General features: G+C 47.6%; 1 protein-coding gene across 1 annotated transcript in view; it reads right to left on the bottom strand.

Annotated features, from left to right (window-relative positions):
* Positions 1 to 22251, bottom strand: part of LOC116950488 (uncharacterized) — a 234081-nt gene that overhangs the window by 167216 nt on the left and 44614 nt on the right. The window lies entirely within an intron of this gene.

Raw genomic sequence — 22251 nt, 5'->3', positions numbered from 1 at the left:
TCCACCAATTCCAGCAACTCCACCAACTCCACCAACTTCACCAACTCCAGAAACTCGACCAACTCCAACAACTCCACCAACTACACCAACTCCACCAACTCGATTACCTCCAACAACTCCACAAACGCCACCAACTCTATTAACTCCAGCAACTACTGCAACTCCACCAACTCGAATGACTCCACCAACTCCACCAACTCGGTTAAGTGCACCAACTCCACTAAAACCACCAACTCCACCAACTCGAACAAATCCACTAACTCCACCAACTCTACCAAAACCACCAACATCACCAACTCGACTAACTTCACTAATTCCACCAACTCCACTAACTCTACCAACACCACCAACTCCACAAACTCCAGCAACTCCACAAACTCGATTAACTCCAACAACTCCACAAACTCCACCAACTCCACCAACTCCACCACCTGCACCAACACCACTAACTCGACCAACTCTACCAACACCATCAACTCCACCAACTCCATTAACTCCACCAACTCCATCAACTTCACCAAGACCACCAACTCCACCAACTCCAACAACTCGACTAACCAGACCAACTCCAACAACTACACCAACTACATCAACACCACCAACTCCACTAAATCGACTAACTCCACCAAATCCACCAACTTCACCAAATCGACTAACTCCACTAACTTCACCAACTCCACCAACTCCACAAACTCCACCAACTCCACCAACTCCACCAACTGTACCAACACCACGAACTCGACCAACTCTACCAACTCCACCAACTCTACCAACTTCACCAAATCGACTAACTCCACTAACTTCACCAACACCACCAACTCCACAAACTCCAGCAACTCCACAAACTCTACCAACTCCACCAACTCCACCAACACCACGAACTCCACCAACTCCACCAACTCGACTAACCAGACCAACTCTAACAACTACACCAACTACATGAACACCACCAACTCCACTAAATCTACTAACTCCACCAAATCCACCAACTCGAGTAACTCCTGCAACACCAGCAACTACAGCAACTCCACCAACTTGACTAACTCCACCATATCCACCAACTCAACTATCTCCAGCAACTACACCAACTCCACTAACACGACTATCTCCACGAACTCCATCAAAACCACCAACTCCACGAACTCGACCAACTTCACAAACACCACCAACTCCAGCAACTCCACCAACTCCACCAACTTCACCAAATCGACTAACTCCACTAACTTCACCAACACCACCAACTCCACAAACTCGAGCAACTCCACAAACTCGATTAACTCCACCAACTCCACAAACTCCACAAACTCCACCAACTCCACCAACTCCACCACCTGCACCAACACCACGAACTCGACCAAGTCTACCAACACCATCAACTCCACCAACTCCATTAAGTCCACCTACTCCATCAACTTTACCAAAACCACCAACTCCACCAACTCCAACAACTCGACTAACCAGACCAACTCCAACAACTACACCAACTACATCAACACCACCAACTCCACTAAATCGACTAACTCCACCAAATCCACCAACTCGAGTAACTCCTGCAACACCAGCAACTACAGCAACTCCACCAACTGGACTAACTCCACCATTTCCACCAACTCAACTAACTCCAGCAACTACACCAACTCCACTAACACGACTATCTCCACGAACTCCATCAAAACCACCAACTCCACGAACTCGAACAACTCCGCAAACACTACCAACTCCACCAATTCCAGCAACTCCACCAACTCCACCAACTTCACCAACTCCAGAAACTCGACCAACTCCAACAACTCCACCAACTACACCAACTCCACCAACTCGATTACCTCCAACAACTCCACAAATGCCACCAACTCTATTAACTCCAGCAACTACTGCAACTCCACCAACTCGAATGACTCCACCAACTCCACCAACTCGGTTAAGTGCACCAACTCCACTAAAACCACCAACTCCACCAACTCGAACAAATCCACTAACTCCACCAACTCTACCAAAACCACCAACATCACCAACTCGACTAACTTCACTAATTCCACCAACTCCACTAACTCTACCAACACCACCAACTCCACAAACTCCAGCAACTCCACAAACTCGATTAACTCCAACAACTCCACAAACTCCACCAACTCCACCAACTCCACCACCTGCACCAACACCACTAACTCGACCAACTCTACCAACACCATCAACTCCACCAACTCCATTAACTCCACCAACTCCATCAACTTCACCAAGACCACCAACTCCACCAACTCCAACAACTCGACTAACCAGACCAACTCCAACAACTACACCAACTACATCAACACCACCAACTCCACTAAATCGACTAACTCCACCAAATCCACCAACTTCACCAAATCGACTAACTCCACTAACTTCACCAACTCCACCAACTCCACAAACTCCACCAACTCCACCAACTCCACCAACTCCACCAACTGTACCAACACCACGAACTCGACCAACTCTACCAACTCCACCAACTCTACCAACTTCACCAAATCGACTAACTCCACTAACTTCACCAACACCACCAACTCCACAAACTCCAGCAACTCCACAAACTCTACCAACTCCACCAACTCCACCAACACCACGAACTCCACCAACTCCACCAACTCGACTAACCAGACCAACTCTAACAACTACACCAACTACATGAACACCACCAACTCCACTAAATCTACTAACTCCACCAAATCCACCAACTCGAGTAACTCCTGCAACACCAGCAACTACAGCAACTCCACCAACTTGACTAACTCCACCATATCCACCAACTCAACTATCTCCAGCAACTACACCAACTCCACTAACACGACTATCTCCACGAACTCCATCAAAACCACCAACTCCACGAACTCGACCAACTTCACAAACACCACCAACTCCAGCAACTCCACCAACTCCACCAACTTCACCAAATCGACTAACTCCACTAACTTCACCAACACCACCAACTCCACAAACTCGAGCAACTCCACAAACTCGATTAACTCCACCAACTCCACAAACTCCACAAACTCCACCAACTCCACCAACTCCACCACCTGCACCAACACCACGAACTCGACCAAGTCTACCAACACCATCAACTCCACCAACTCCATTAAGTCCACCTACTCCATCAACTTTACCAAAACCACCAACTCCACCAACTCCAACAACTCGACTAACCAGACCAACTCCAACAACTACACCAACTACATCAACACCACCAACTCCACTAAATCGACTAACTCCACCAAATCCACCAATTCGAGTAACTCCTGCAACACCAGCAACTACAGCAACTCCACCAACTGGACTAACTCCACCATTTCCACCAACTCAACTAACTCCAGCAACTACACCAACTCCACTAACACGACTATCTCCACGAACTCCATCAAAACCACCAACTCCACGAACTCGAACAACTCCGCAAACACTACCAACTCCACCAATTCCAGCAACTCCACCAACTCCACCAACTTCACCAACTCCAGAAACTCGACCAACTCCAACAACTCCACCAACTACACCAACTCCACCAACTCGATTACCTCCAACAACTCCACAAACGCCACCAACTCTATTAACTCCAGCAACTACTGCAACTCCACCAACTCGAATGACTCCACCAACTCCACCAACTCGGTTAAGTGCACCAACTCCACTAAAACCACCAACTCCACCAACTCGAACAAATCCACTAACTCCACCAACTCTACCAAAACCACCAACATCACCAACTCGACTGACTTCACTAATTCCACCAACACCACTAACTCTACCAACACCACCAACTCCACAAACTCCAGCAACTCCACAAACTCGATTAACTCCAACAACTCCACAAATTCCACCAACTCCACCAACTCCACCACCTGCACCAACACCACTAACTCGACCAACTCTACCAACACCATCAACTCCACCAACTCCATTAACTCCACCAACTCCATCAACTTCACCAAGACCACCAACTCCACCAACTCCAACAACTCGACTAACCAGACCAACTCCAACAACTACACCAACTACATCAACACCACCAACTCCACTAAATCGACTAACTCCACCAAATCCACCAACTTCACCAAATCGACTAACTCCACTAACTTCACCAACTCCACCAACTCCACAAACTCCACCAACTCCACCAACTCCACCAACTCCACCAACTGTACCAACACCACGAACTCGACCAACTCTACCAACTCCACCAACTCTACCAACTTCACCAAATCGACTAACTCCACTAACTTCACCAACACCACCAACTCCACAAACTCCAGCAACTCCACAAACTCTACCAACTCCACCAACTCCACCAACACCACGAACTCCACCAACTCCACCAACTCGACTAACCAGACCAACTCTAACAACTACACCAACTACATGAACACCACCAACTCCACTAAATCTACTAACTCCACCAAATCCACCAACTCGAGTAACTCCTGCAACACCAGCAACTACAGCAACTCCACCAACTTGACTAACTCCACCATATCCACCAACTCAACTATCTCCAGCAACTACACCAACTCCACTAACACGACTATCTCCACGAACTCCATCAAAACCACCAACTCCACGAACTCGACCAACTTCACAAACACCACCAACTCCAGCAACTCCACCAACTCCACCAACTTCACCAAATCGACTAACTCCACTAAATTCACCAACACCACCAACTCCACAAACTCGAGCAACTCCACAAACTCGATTAACTCCACCAACTCCACAAACTCCACAAACTCCACCAACTCCACCAACTCCACCACCTGCACCAACACCACGAACTCGACCAAGTCTACCAACACCATCAACTCCACCAACTCCATTAAGTCCACCTACTCCATCAACTTTACCAAAACCACCAACTCCACCAACTTCACCAAATCGACTAACTCCACTAACTTCACCAACACCACCAACTCCACAAACTCCAGCAACTCCACAAACTCTACCAACTCCACCAACTCCACCAACACCACGAACTCCACCAACTCCACCAACTCGACTAACCAGACCAACTCTAACAACTACACCAACTACATCAACACCACCAACTCCACTAAATCGACTAACTCCACCAAATCCACCAACTCGAGTAACTCCTGCAACACCAGCAACTCCACCAACTTGACTAACTCCACCATATACACCAACTCAACTATCTCCAGCAACTACAGCAACTCGACTAACACGACTATCTCCACGAACTCCATCAAAACCACCAACTCCACGAACTCGACCAACTCCACAAACACCACCAACTCCAGCAACTCCACCAACTCCACCAACTTCACCAAATCGACTAACTCCACTAACTTCACCAACACCACCAACTCCACAAACTCCAGCAACTCAAAAAAACTCGATTAACTCCACCAACTCCACCAACTCCACCAACTCCACCAACTCCACCACCTGCACCAACACCACGAACTCGACCAAGTCTACCAACACCATCAACTCCACCAACTCCATTAAGTCCACCTACTCCATCAACTTTACCAAAACCACCAACTCCACCAACTTAACCAAATCGACTAACTCCACTAACTTTAACAACACCACCAACTCCACAAACTCCAGCAACTCCACAAACTCTACCAACTCCACCAACTCCACCAACACCACGAACTCCACCAACTCCACCAACTCGACTAACCAGACCAACTCCAACAACTACACCAACTACATGAACACCACCAACTCCACTAAATCGACTAACTCCACCAAATCCACCAACTCGAGTAACTCCTGCAACACCAGCAACTACAGCAACTCCACCAACTCGACTAACTCCACCATTTCCACCAACTCAACTATCTCCAGCAACTACACCAACTCCACTAACACGACTATCTCCACGAACTCCATCAAAACCACCAACTCCACGAACTCGACCAACTCCACAAACACCACCAACTCCACCAACTCCAGCAACTCAACCAACTCCAACAACTTCACCAACTCCAGCAACTCGACCAACTCCAACAACTCCACCAACTACACCAACTCCACCAACTAGACTAACTCCAACAACTCCACAAACACCACCAACTCGATTAACTCCAGCAATTTTTCGATTTAAAGCTTTCGTGACTGCAATGATTCATCTTCTTTGGTTCGTTCGGTTAAGTCACGTAGAATGAGAATAAAATAATAAATTGATAAAATAAAATAACATAACACAATAATATTCTCACGACGTTTCGGCCACAACACAAGCGGCCTTCATCAGGTGAAGGGACAAGACTGTCTGGTAGGACAGCGCTGGAGTGAAAGAGCCACGTTCAGATCACAACCTTTAAGCTGTGTGAGAGGAAACAAAGCGCCCTCAACTTTAGCTTTGTTTCCTCTCACACAGCTTAAAGGTCGTGATCTGAACGTGGCTCTTTCACTCTCTCGTCCCTTCACCTGATGAAGGCCGCTTGTGTTGTGGCCGAAACGTCGTGAGAATATTATTGTGTTATGTTATTTTATTTTATAAATGTATTATTTTATTCTCATTCTACGTGACTTTACCGAAAGAACCAAAGCAGATAACTCCAGCAACTACACCAACTCCACCAACTCGAATAACTCCACCAACTCCACCAACTCGGTTAACTCCACCAACTCCACCAACTCCACCAAAATCACCAACTCCACCAACTCGAACAAATCCACTAACTCCACTAACTCCACCAAAACCACCAACTTCACCAACTTGACTAACTTCACTAACTCCACCAACTCCACTAACTCTACCAACTCCACCAACTCCACCAACTTCACCAAATCGACTAACTCCACTAACTTCACCAACACCACAAACTCCACAAACTTCAGCAACTCCACAAACTCGATTAACTCCACCAACTCCACAAACTCCACCAACTCCACCAACTGCACCAACACCACGAACTCGACCAACTCTACCAACTCCACCAACTCCACCAACTTCACCAAATCGACTAACTCCACTAACTTCAACAACACCACCAACTCCACAAACTCCAGCATCTCCACAAACTCTACCAACTCCACCAACTCCACCAACACCACGAACTCTACCAACTCCACCAACTCGACTAACCAGACCAACTCCAACAACTACACCAACTACATGAACACCACCAACTCCACTAAATCGACTAACTCCACCAAATCCACCAACTCGAGTAACTCCTGCAACACCAGCAACTACAGCAACTCCACCAACTTGACTAACTCCACCATTTCCACCAACTCAACTATCTCCAGCAACTACACCAACTCCACTAACACGACTATCTCCACGAACTCCATCAAAACCACCAACTCCACCAACTCGAACAAATCCACTAACTCCACCAACTCTACCAAAACCACCAACATCACCAACTCGACTAACTTCACTAATTCCACCAACTCCACTAACTCTACCAACACCACCAACTCCACAAACTCCAGCAACTCCACAAACTCGATTAACTCCAACAACTCCACAAACTCCACCAACTCCACCAACTCCACCACCTGCACCAACACCACTAACTCGACCAACTCTACCAACACCATCAACTCCACCAACTCCATTAACTCCACCAACTCCATCAACTTCACCAAGACCACCAACTCCACCAACTCCAACAACTCGACTAACCAGACCAACTCCAACAACTACACCAACTACATCAACACCACCAACTCCACTAAATCGACTAACTCCACCAAATCCACCAACTTCACCAAATCGACTAACTCCACTAACTTCACCAACTCCACCAACTCCACAAACTCCACCAACTCCACCAACTCCACCAACTCCACCAACTGTACCAACACCACGAACTCGACCAACTCTACCAACTCCACCAACTCTACCAACTTCACCAAATCGACTAACTCCACTAACTTCACCAACACCACCAACTCCACAAACTCCAGCAACTCCACAAACTCTACCAACTCCACCAACTCCACCAACACCACGAACTCCACCAACTCCACCAACTCGACTAACCAGACCAACTCTAACAACTACACCAACTACATGAACACCACCAACTCCACTAAATCTACTAACTCCACCAAATCCACCAACTCGAGTAACTCCTGCAACACCAGCAACTACAGCAACTCCACCAACTTGACTAACTCCACCATATCCACCAACTCAACTATCTCCAGCAACTACACCAACTCCACTAACACGACTACTCCACGAACTCCATCAAAACCACCAACTCCACGAACTCGACCAACTTCACAAACACCACCAACTCCAGCAACTCCACCAACTCCACCAACTCCACCAACTTCACCAAATCGACTAACTCCACTAACTTCACCAACACCACCAACTCCACAAACTCGAGCAACTCCACAAACTCGATTAACTCCACCAACTCCACAAACTCCACAAACTCCACCAACTCCACCAACTCCACCACCTGCACCAACACCACGAACTCGACCAAGTCTACCAACACCATCAACTCCACCAACTCCATTAAGTCCACCTACTCCATCAACTTTACCAAAACCACCAACTCCACCAACTCCAACAACTCGACTAACCAGACCAACTCCAACAACTACACCAACTACATCAACACCACCAACTCCACTAAATCGACTAACTCCACCAAATCCACCAACTCGAGTAACTCCTGCAACACCAGCAACTACAGCAACTCCACCAACTGGACTAACTCCACCATTTCCACCAACTCAACTAACTCCAGCAACTACACCAACTCCACTAACACGACTATCTCCACGAACTCCATCAAAACCACCAACTCCACGAACTCGAACAACTCCGCAAACACTACCAACTCCACCAATTCCAGCAACTCCACCAACTCCACCAACTTCACCAACTCCAGAAACTCGACCAACTCCAACAACTCCACCAACTACACCAACTCCACCAACTCGATTACCTCCAACAACTCCACAAACGCCACCAACTCTATTAACTCCAGCAACTACTGCAACTCCACCAACTCGAATGACTCCACCAACTCCACCAACTCGGTTAAGTGCACCAACTCCACTAAAACCACCAACTCCACCAACTCGAACAAATCCACTAACTCCACCAACTCTACCAAAACCACCAACATCACCAACTCGACTAACTTCACTAATTCCACCAACTCCACTAACTCTACCAACACCACCAACTCCACAAACTCCAGCAACTCCACAAACTCGATTAACTCCAACAACTCCACAAACTCCACCAACTCCACCACCTGCACCAACACCACTAACTCGACCAACTCTACCAACACCATCAACTCCACCAACTCCATTAACTCCACCAACTCCATCAACTTCACCAAGACCACCAACTCCAACAACTCGACTAACCAGACCAACTCCAACAACTACACCAACTACATCAACACCACCAACTCCACTAAATCGACTAACTCCACCAAATCCACCAACTTCACCAAATCGACTAACTCCACTAACTTCACCAACTCCACCAACTCCACAAACTCCACCAACTCCACCAACTCCACCAACTCCACCAACTGTACCAACACCACGAACTCGACCAACTCTACCAACTCCACCAACTCTACCAACTTCACCAAATCGACTAACTCCACTAACTTCACCAACACCACCAACTCCACAAACTCCAGCAACTCCACAAACTCTACCAACTCCACCAACTCCACCAACACCACGAACTCCACCAACTCCACCAACTCGACTAACCAGACCAACTCTAACAACTACACCAACTACATGAACACCACCAACTCCACTAAATCTACTAACTCCACCAAATCCACCAACTCGAGTAACTCCTGCAACACCAGCAACTACAGCAACTCCACCAACTTGACTAACTCCACCATATCCACCAACTCAACTATCTCCACCAACTCCACCAACTCCACCAACTCCACCACCTGCACCAACACCACGAACTCGACCAAGTCTACCAACACCATCAACTCCACCAACTCCATTAAGTCCACCAACTCCACCAACTTCACCAAATCGACTAACTCCACTAACTTCACCAACACCACCAACTCCACAAACTCGAGCAACTCCACAAACTCGATTAACTCCACCAACTCCACAAACTCCACAAACTCCACCAACTCCACCAACTCCACCACCTGCACCAACACCACGAACTCAACCAAGTCTACCAACACCATCAACTCCACCAACTCCATTAAGTCCACCTACTCCATCAACTTTACCAAAACCACCAACTCCACCAACTTCACCAAATCGAATAACTCCACTAACTTCACCAACACCACCAACTCCACAAACTCCAGCAACTCCACAAACTCTACCAACTCCACCAACTCCACCAACACCACGAACTCCACCAACTCCACCAACTCGACTAACCAGACCAACTCTAACAACTACACCAACTACATCAACACCACCAACTCCACTAAATCGACTAACTCCACCAAATCCACCAACTCGAGTAACTCCTGCAACACCAGCAACTCCACCAACTTGACTAACTCCACCATATACACCAACTCAACTATCTCCAGCAACTACACCAACTCGACTAACACGACTATCTCCACGAACTCCATCAAAACCACCAACTCCACGAACTCGACCAACTCCACAAACACCACCAACTCCAGCAACTCCACCAACTCCACCAACTTCACCAAATCGACTAACTCCACTAACTTCACCAACACCACCAACTCCACAAACTCCAGCAACTCAAAAAAACTCGATTAACTCCACCAACTCCACCAACTCCACCAACTCCACCAACTCCACCACCTGCACCAACACCACGAACTCGACCAAGTCTACCAACACCATCAACTCCACCAACTCCATTAAGTCCACCTACTCCATCAACTTTACCAAAACCACCAACTCCACAAACTTCACCAAATCGACTAACTCCACTAACTTTAACAACACCACCAACTCCACAAACTCCAGCAACTCCACAAACTCTACCAACTCCACCAACTCCACCAACACCACGAACTCCACCAACTCCACCAACTCGACTAACCAGACCAACTCCAACAACTACACCAACTACATGAACACCACCAACTCCACTAAATCGACTAACTCCACCAAATCCACCAACTCGAGTAACTCCTGCAACACCAGCAACTACAGCAACTCCACCAACTCGACTAACTCCACCATTTCCACCAACTCAACTATCTCCAGCAACTACACCAACTCCACTAACACGACTATCTCCACGAACTCCATCAAAACCACCAACTCCACGAACTCGACCAACTCCACAAACACCACCAACTCCACCAACTCCAGCAACTCCAGCAACTCCACCAACTTCACCAACTCCAGCAACTCGACCAACTCCAACAACTCCACCAACTACACCAACTCCACCAACTCGATTAACTCTAACAACTCCACAAACACCACCAACTCGACTAACTCAACCAACTCCAGCAGCTCCACCAACTCCAGCAACTCCACAAACACCACCAACTCGATTAACTCCAGCAACTACACCAACTCCACCAACTCGAATAACTCCACCAACTCCACCAACTCGGTTAACTCCACCAACTCCACCAACTCCACCAACTCCACCAAAACCACCAACTCCACCAACTCGAACAAATCCACTAACTCCACCAACTCCACCAAAACCACCAACTTCACCATCTCGACTAACTTCACCAACACCACCAACTCCACAAACTCGACTAACCAAACCAACTCCAACAACTACACCAACTACATCAACACCACCAACTCCACTAAATCGACTAACTCCACCAACTTCACCAACTCGACTAACTCCACCAACTCCACCAACTCGACTAACTCCACCAACTCCACCAACTCGACTAATTACACCAACACAGCCAACTACACCAACTCAACCAACTCGACTAACCAGACCAACTCCAACAACTACACCGACTACATCAACACCTACCAACTCCACCAACTCCACAAATTCCAGCAACTCGACTAACACCACCAACTACACCAACTCCACCAAGTCGACAAACTCCACCAACACCACCAACTACACCAACTCTACCAACTTCACCAACTCGACCAACTCCACTAACTCCACCAACTCCACCAACACCACGAACTCCACCAACTCGACCAACTCGACTAACTCCACCAACTCCACCAACTCGACTAACTCCAGCAACTCCAGCAACTACACCAACTCCACCAACTCGACTAACTCCACCAACTCCACCAAAACCACCAAAACCACCAACTCCACCAACTCGACCAACTACACCAACACCACCAACTCCACCAACTCCTGCAACTCCACCAATTCCAGCAACTCCACAAACTCCACCAACTCGACTAACTCCAGCAACTCCAGCAACTCCAGCAACTACACCAACTCGACTAACTTTACCATTTCCACCAACTCGACTAATTCCACCAACTCCACCAAAACCTCCAACTCCACCAACTCCAGCAACTCGACCAACTCCACCTACTCGAATAACTCCACCACCTTCACAAACTCGAATAACTCCACCAACTCCACCAAAACCGCCAACTCCACCAACTCGACCAAATCCACCAACACCACTACCTCCACCAAAACCACCAAATCCACCAACTAGACCAAATGCACCAACACCACCAACTCCACCACCTTCACCAACTCGACTAACTCCACCAGAACCACCAATTCCACCAACTGTACCAACTCAACTAACTTCAGCAACTCCACGAACTCCACCAACTCGAATAACTCCGCCAACTCCACCAACTCCACAAACAGCACCAACTCTATCACCTTCACCATCTCCAGAAACTCCACCACCTCCACCAACTCCACCAACCCCACCAACTCCACTAATTTCACCAACTCCACCAACACAACCAACTCCACCAACTCAACCAACTCGAATAACCAGACCAACTCCAACAACTACACCAACTACATCAACACCACCAACTCCACCAATACCACTAACTCCACCAACTCCACAAACGCCAGCAACTCGACTAACTCCACCAACTACACCAACTCCACCAACTCGATTACCTCCAACAACTCCACAAACGCCACCAACTCTATTAACTCCAGCAACTACACCAACTCCACCAACTCGAATAACTTCACCAACTCCACCAACTCAGTTAAGTGCACCAACTCCACTAAAACCACCAACTCCACCAACTCGAACAAATCCACTAACTCCACCAACTCTACCAAAACCACCAACTTCACCAACTCGACTAACTTCACTAATTCCACCAACTCCACTAACTCTACCAACACCACCAACTCCACAAACTCCAGCAACTCCACAAACTCAATCAACTCCAACAACTCCACAAACTCCACCAACTCCACCAACTCCACCACCTGCACCAACACCACTAACTCGACCAACTCTACCAACACCATCAACTCCACCAACTCCATTAACTCCACCAACTCCATCAACTTCACCAAAACCACCAACTCCACCAACTCCAACAACTCGACTAACCAGACCAACTCCAACAACTACACCAACTACATCAACACCACCAACTCCACTAAATCGACTAACTCCACCAACTTCACCAACTCGACTACCTCCACCAACTCCACCAACTTCACCAAATCGACTAACTCCACTAACTTCACCAACTCCACCAACTCCACCAACTCCACCAACTCCACCAACTCCACCAACTCCACCAACTGCACAAACACCACGAACTCGATCAACTCTACCAACTCCACCAACTCCACCAACTCCACCAACTTCACCAAATCGACTAACTCCATTTACTTCACCAACACCACCAACTCCACGAACATCAGTAACTCCACAAACTCTACCAACTCCACCAACTCCACCAACACCACGAACTCCACCAACTCCACCAACTCGACTAACCAGACCAACTCTAACAACTACACCAACTACATGAACACCACCAACTCCACTAAATCGACTAACTCCACCAAATCCACCAACTCGAGTAACTCCAGCAACACCAGCCACTACAGAAACTCCACCAACTCGACTAACTCCACCATTTCCACCAACTCAACTAACTCCAGCAACTACATCAACTCCATTAACATGACTATCTCCACAAACTCCATCAAAACCACCAACTCCACGAACTCGACCAACTCCACAAACACCACCAACTCCACCAACTCCAGCAACTCCAGCAACTCCACCAACTTCACCAACTCCAGCAACTCGACCAACTCCAACAACTCCACCAACTACACCAACTCCACCAACTCGATTAACTCTAACAACTCCACAAACACCACCAACTCGACTAACTCAACCAACTCCAGCAGCTCCACCAACTCCAGCAACTCCACAAACACCACCAACTCGATTAACTCCAGCAACTACACCAACTCCACCAACTCGAATAACTCCACCAACTCCACCAACTCGGTTAACTCCACCAACTCCACCAACTCCACCAACTCCACCAAAACCACCAACTCCACCAACTCGAACAAATCCACTAACTCCACCAACTCCACCAAAACCACCAACTTCACCATTTCGACTAACTTCACCAACACCACCAACTCCACAAACTCGACTAACCAAACCAACTCCAACAACTACACCAACTACATCAACACCACCAACTCCACTAAATCGACTAACTCCACCAACTTCACCAACTCGACTAACTCCACCAACTCCACCAACTCGACTAACTGCACCAACTCCACCAACTCGACTAATTACACCAACACAGCCAACTACACCAACTCAACCAACTCGACTAACCAGACCAACTCCAACAACTACACCAACTACATCAACACCTACCAACTCCACCAACTCCACAAATTCCAGCAACTCGACTAACACCACCAACTACACCAACTCGACTAACTCCAGCAACTCCAGCAACTACACCAACTCCACCAACTCGACTAACTCCACCAACTCCACCAAAACCACCAACTCCACCAACTCGACCAACTACACCAACACCACCAACTCCACCAACTCCTGCAACTCCACCAATTCCAGCAACTCCACAAACTCCACCAACTCGACTAACTCCAGCAACTCCAGCAACTCCAGCAACTACACCAACTCGACTAACTTTACCATTTCCACCAACTCGACTAATTCCACCAACTCCACCAAAACCTCCAACTCCACCAACTCCAGCAACTCGACCAACTCCACCTACTCGAATAACTCCACCACCTTCACAAACTCGAATAACTCCACCAACTCCACCAAAACCGCCAACTCCACCAACTCGACCAAATCCACCAACACCACTAACTCCACCAAAACCACCAAATCCACCAACTAGACCAAATGCACCAACACCACCAACTCCACCACCTTCACCAACTCGACTAACTCCACCAGAACCACCAATTCCACCAACTGTACCAACTCAACTAACTTCAGCAACTCCACGAACTCCACCAACTCGAATAACTCCGCCAACTCCACCAACTCCACAAACAGCACCAACTCGATCACCTTCACCATCTCCAGAAACTCCACCACCTCCACCAACTCCACCAACCCCACCAACTCCACTAATTTCACCAACTCCACCAACACAACCAACTCCACCAACTCAACCAACTCGAATAACCAGACCAACTCCAACAACTACACCAACTACATCAACACCACCAACTCCACCAATACCACTAACTCCACCAACTCCACAAACGCCAGCAACTCGACTAACACCACCAACTACACCTACTCCACCAAGTCGACAAACTCCACCAACACCACCAACTCCACCAACTCGACAAACTCCACCAACTCCACCAAGTCGACTAACGCCACCAACTCCACCAACTCGACCAACTCCACCAACTCGACTAACTCCACCAACTCCACCAACTCGACAAATTCCACCAAAACCACCAACTGCAGCAAGTCCACCAACTCCACAAACTCGACTAACTCCACGAACTCCACCAACTCCACCAACTCGACTAACTCCACCAACTCCAACAAGACCACCAACTCCACAAACTCGAACAACTCCACCAACTCTACCAATTCGACTAACTCCACCAAAACCACCAACTCCAACAACACCACCAACTCTACCAACTCCACCAATTCCACCAACTCCAAGAACTCGACTAACTCCACCAACTCCACTAACTCCACCAACTCAACTAAATCCACCAACTCAACGAACTTCAACAAAACGACAAACTCTACCAACTCGACTAACTCCACCAACTCCACCAACTACACCAACATCACCAACTCCACCAACTCAACTAACTCCACCAACTCGACTAACTCCACCAACTCCACCAACATCATCACACCAGCAACTCCACAAACTCCACCATCTCCACCAACTCCACCAACTCCTCCAAATCCACCAACTCGACAAACTCCACCAACTCCACCACGTCGACTAACTGCACCAACTCCACCAACTCGACTAACTCCACCAACTCCACCAACTCGACCAACTCCACCAACTCGACTAACTCCACCAACGCCAACAAGACCACCAACTCTACAAAATCGACCAACTCCACCAACTCTAAAAACTCGAATAACTCCACCAAAACCTCCAACTCCAACAACACCACCAACTCGACTAACTTCAACAACTCCACCAACACCACCAACTCTACCAACTCCACCAATTCCACCAACTCCACGAACTCGACTAACTCCACCAACTCCACCAACATCACCAACACCACCAACTCCACAAACTCCACCAACTCGAATAACACCACCAAAACAACCAACTGCACCAACTACACCAACTCCACCAACTACAACCAACTCGACAAATTGCACCAAATCCACCAACTGCACCAACTCGACCAACTCTACCAACTCGACTAACTACACCAACTCCACCAACTCGACTAACTCCACCAACTCCACCAACATGATCAACACCACCAACTCCACAAACTCCACCAACTACACCAACACCACCAACTCGACTAACTCCAACAACTCCACCAACTCCACCAACTCGACTAAATCCACCAACTCCAACAACTCCACCAACTCGACCAAATCGACCAACCCCACCAACTCCACTAACTCCGCCAACTCGACCAACTCCACCAACTCGACTAACTCCACCAACTCCACCAACTCCACTAACTCCACCAAAACCACCAACTCCACCAACTCCACCAACACCACCAACTCAACTAACTCCACCAACTCCACCATCAACACCAAGACTACCAACTCGACCAACTCCACCAACTCCACCAACTCGAAAAACTCCACCAAAACCACCAACTGCACCAATTCCACCAACTCCACCAACTCCACTAACTCGACTAACTCCATCAACGCCACCAACTCCACCAACTCGACAAACTCCACCAACTCCACAAACTCCGCCAACTCGACTAACTCTACCAACTCCACCAACTCAACTAACTCCACCAGCTCCACCAACTCGACCAACTCCACCAACTCCACCAACTCGACCAACACCACCAAAACCACCAACTGCACCAAGTCCACCAACTCCACCAACTCGACAAATTCCACCAAATCCACCAACTGAACCAACTCCACCAACTCTAGCAACTCGACCAACTCCACCAACTCCACCAACTCGACCAACTCCACCAACTCTACTAACTCCACCAACGCTACCAACTCCACCAACTCGACCAACTCCACCAACTCCACCGACTCGACTAACTCCACCAACTCCACCGACTCGACTAACTCCACCAACTCCACCTACTCCACCAACTCCACCAACACCACCAACTCGACTAACTCCACCAACTACACAACACCACCAACTCGACTAAATCCACCAACTCCACCAACTCCACCAACACCACCAACTCGACCTACTCCACCAACTCCAGCAACACCACCAACTCCACCAACTCCACCAATTCCACCAACTCGACTAACTCCACCAACTACACCAACACTACCAACTCGACTAACTCCACCAACTACACCAACACTACCAACTCGAATAACTCCACCAACTCCACCAACTCCACCAACTCGACCAACTCCACCAACACTACCAACTCGACTAACTCCACCAACTACACCAACACTACCAACTCGAATAACTCCACTAACTCCACCAACTCCATCTACTCGAAATTCTCCACCAACTCCTCCAACTCCACCAACTCGACCAACTCCACCAACACCACCAACTCGACTAACTCCACCAACTCCAGCAACACCACCAACTCCACCAACTCCACCAATTCCACCAACTCCACCAACTCGACTAACTCCACCAATACCACCAACTCCACCAACTCGACTAACTCCACCAACTACACCAACACCACCAACTCGAATAACTCCACTAACTCCACCAACTCCACCAACTCGGCAAACTCCACCAAAACCACCAACTGCACCAATTCCACCAACTCCACCAACTCGACTAACTCCATCAACTCCACCAACTCCACCAACTCGACAAACTCCACCAACTCCACCAAATCCACCAACTCGACCAACTCCACCAACTCCACCAACTCCATCTACTCCACTAACTCCACCAACTCCACCAACTCGGAAAACTCCACCAAAACCACCAACTGCACCAATTCCACCAACTCCACCAACTCGACTAACTCCACCAACTACACAACACCACCAACTCGACTAAATCCACCAACTCCAGCAACACCACCAACTCCACCAACTCCACCAATTCCACCAACTCCACCAACTCGACTAACTCCACCAACACCACTAACTCCACCAACTCGACTAACTCCACCAACTCCACCAACACTACCAACTCGACTAACTCCACCAACTACACCAACACTACCAACTCGAATAACTCCACTAACTCCACAAATTCCATCTACTCGAAAAATTCCACCAACTCCACCAACTCCATCAACTCGACCAACTCCACCAACTCCACCAACTCGACAAATTCCACCAAAACCACCAACTGAACGTACTCCACCATCACCACCAACTCGACTAACTCCACCAACTCCACCAACAACACCAACACTACCAACTCGACAAACTCCACCAACTCGAAAAACTCCACCAAAACCACCAACTTCACCAATTCCACCAACTCCACCAACTCGACTAACTACATCAACACCACCAACTCCACTAACTCGACAAACTCTACCAACTCCACAAATTCCACCAACTCGACTAACTCTACCAACTCCACCAACTAGACTAACTACACCAGCTCCACCAACTCGACCAACTCCACCAACTCCACCAACTCGACTAACTCCACCAACTCGACTAACACCACCAAAACCACCAACTGCACCAAGTACACCAACTCCACCAACTCGACAAATTCCACCAAAACCACCAACTGAACCAACTCCACCAATTCGACCAACTCCACCAACTCCACCAACTCGACTAACTCCACCAACTCCACCAACTCCACCAACTCGACCAACTCCCCCAACTCCACCAACTCGACTAACTCCACCAACTACACAACACCACCAACTCGACTAAATCCACCAACTCTACCAACTCCACCAACACCACCAACTCGACTAACTCCACCAACTACACCAACACCACCAACTCGACTAACTCCACCAACTCCAGCAACACTACCAACTCCACCAACTCCACCAATTCCACCATCTCCACCAACTCGACAAACTCCACCAACACCACAAACTCCACCAACTCGACTAACTCCACCAACTACACCAACACTACCAACTCGAATAACTCCACTAACTCCACCAACTCCATCAACTCGAAAAACTCCACAAAAACCACCAACTGCACCAATTCCACCAACTCCACCAACTCGACTAACTCCATCAACTCCACCAACTCCACCAACTCGACAAACTCCACCAACTGCACGAACTCCACCAACTCGACTAACTACACCAACTGGACCAACTCCACCAACTCCACCAACTCGACCAACTCGACGAACTCCACCAACTCGACCAACTCCACCAACGCGACTAACTCCACCAAATTTTCGATTTAAAGCTTTCGTGACTGCAAGGATTCATCTTCTTTGGTTCTTTTGGTAAAGTCACGTAGAATAAGAATAAAATAATAAATTGATCAAATAAAATAACACAATAATATTCTTACGACGTTTCGGCCACAACACAAGCGGCCTTCATCAGGTGAAGGGACGAGACTGTCTGGTAGGACAGCGCTGGAGTGAAAAAAGCCACGTTCAGATCACGACCTTTAAGCTGTGTCAGAAGAAACAAAGCGCCTTGACAAAGGAATTAGCATATAATTTAGCATTGAAATGGCCGAGTGATTAGCTTGTGACTGGTCACAGAAATGGCTATGTTAAAGTTAAAGCATACACATCCGCAGAGGCACCCCTTGACAAAGGAATTAGCATAGAATTTAGCATTGAAATAGCTAAGTTAAAGCATACACATCCGCAGAGGCACCCCTTGACAAAGGAATTAGCATAGAATTTAGAAATGAAATAGCTGAGTGATTAGCTTGTAACTGGTCACAGAAATAGCTATGTTTAAAGTCAGAGCATACACATTCACCGAGGCACCTAGTACAAATCAAACAGGAGAATTTAGCATTGAAATAACTAGGCGAATTTAGCATTGAAATAACTGAGTGATTAGCTAGTGACTGGTCACATAAATGGCTATGTTGAAGTCAAGGTCTACACATCTGAGCTATTCACAGTAACTGGGTATACAATACAATGTATAATGAATACTATATAGTGAACCAATAAAAAACTAAAATATAAATTACCTTAGTGTTATCAATAAACTCTATATTCTCCAATCAGCTAAGCTACCAACAATAAGTCGTTATATATCACAATGCTATATGGCGAAAAAATGGGTGGATTCTTACCCTCAACTTTAGCAACACAGATAGCTACGGGCCCCGTTCAGACGGACGAGTTCATCCAAGGTCGGAACAGAGGAGGGGGAGAGAGACAGCTGCGAGGCGCTATTATACTCCATGTTGTAAACCATACCATTAACCGTGGTGTGAGAGGTATTAAGAGTCAATGCTGGTGAAAGAGCTGCAGTCTGAAGGTCATCGTAAAATACAACTAATTAAGAACGGAAATGGTTTAAAACATCTTTCCAATGGTTACTAAGCCAGAATCCATCTTCTCGGTTGAAATTGTCTCTGTGCTTGTATATGTGAATGGCCTCATGAACGAATCTCTCATGGTAGCCGGTTGGTTTGCAAAGAACCTCCGTCTTGGAGAAGTCAATGTCATGTGAGCCCACTGAATTATAACAGTGATCTGCCACGGCAGAGGAGTTCGTCCTACCGTGTTTTAAGTCTGCTTTATGTTCACGGATGCGGTCCGAGATATGTCGTTTGGTTTCTCCAATGTAGCTACTGAATCGGACCTGGATCTTGTGTTTATTCAGGATTTTGGAGATCTTTTTAGTGACCCCTGCAATGTAGGGTAAGGTGATGGTTTTGAGTGGTTCCACAAAATAATCCTTCTTCATGACTGGAGTGATGGCTTTGCGGATTGTGTAGTCGGAGTAACCATTATCCCTGAGAGCCTGGTGTACGTGCTTGAGTTCACTGGTAATGTGTTCCTGGTCGGAAATGCATTGGGCTCTATGGTATAGAGTCTTGATGAGGGAGTTCTTCTGGGATGGATGGTGGTGGGAATCCGGTTTCAAGTAAGCATCTGTATGGGTAACTTTCCTGTAGAGAGAGTGGCTCATTGAACCATCATGTCTCCTTTTAATTAAGACATCCAAAAAGGGTAGTTTGCCATCTTTTTCGACCTCCATGGTAAATCTGATGGCTGGGTGTATGGAATTGATGTGGTCGTGGAATTGGTCTAGAGCAGGCTGGCCATGTGGCCAGATGACAAAGGTGTCATCCACGTACCTCTTCCATAAGGTCGGGCGTAGAGTGGCAGTCTGGATGGCGTCAGTTTCAAATTTTTCCATGAATACGTTGGCTACAACCGGAGATAGGGGGGAGCCCTTTGGGGTGCCCTCAGTTTGATTGTAGAAAGTTCCATTCCAGGTGAAGTATGTGTTGGTTAAGCAATGTCTCACCAGGGGGGGTACATCAGTGTGCAGTCCTTGATGAACCAGGTCTTCAATGATAGCGATGGTGTCAGGTACCGGGACTTTGGTGAACAAGGACACCACATCAAAACTGACAAGCAGGTCGTCGTGAGAATATTATTGTGTTATTTTATTTTATCAATTTATTATTTTATTCTCATTCTACGTGACTTTACCGAAAGAACCAAAGAAGATAACTCCACCAACTCCACCAACTCGACTAACTCCACCAACTC

This window comes from Petromyzon marinus, chromosome 39, assembly GCF_048934315.1.
Source record: "Petromyzon marinus isolate PM22_M1 ecotype Great Lakes invasive population chromosome 39, UKy_Petmar_22M1.pri1.0, whole genome shotgun sequence".
Classification (NCBI taxonomy): Eukaryota; Metazoa; Chordata; class Hyperoartia; order Petromyzontiformes; family Petromyzontidae; genus Petromyzon; species Petromyzon marinus.
Note: the sequence above shows the minus strand (reverse complement) of the source record. Positions and strands in the feature narration are given on the sequence as shown.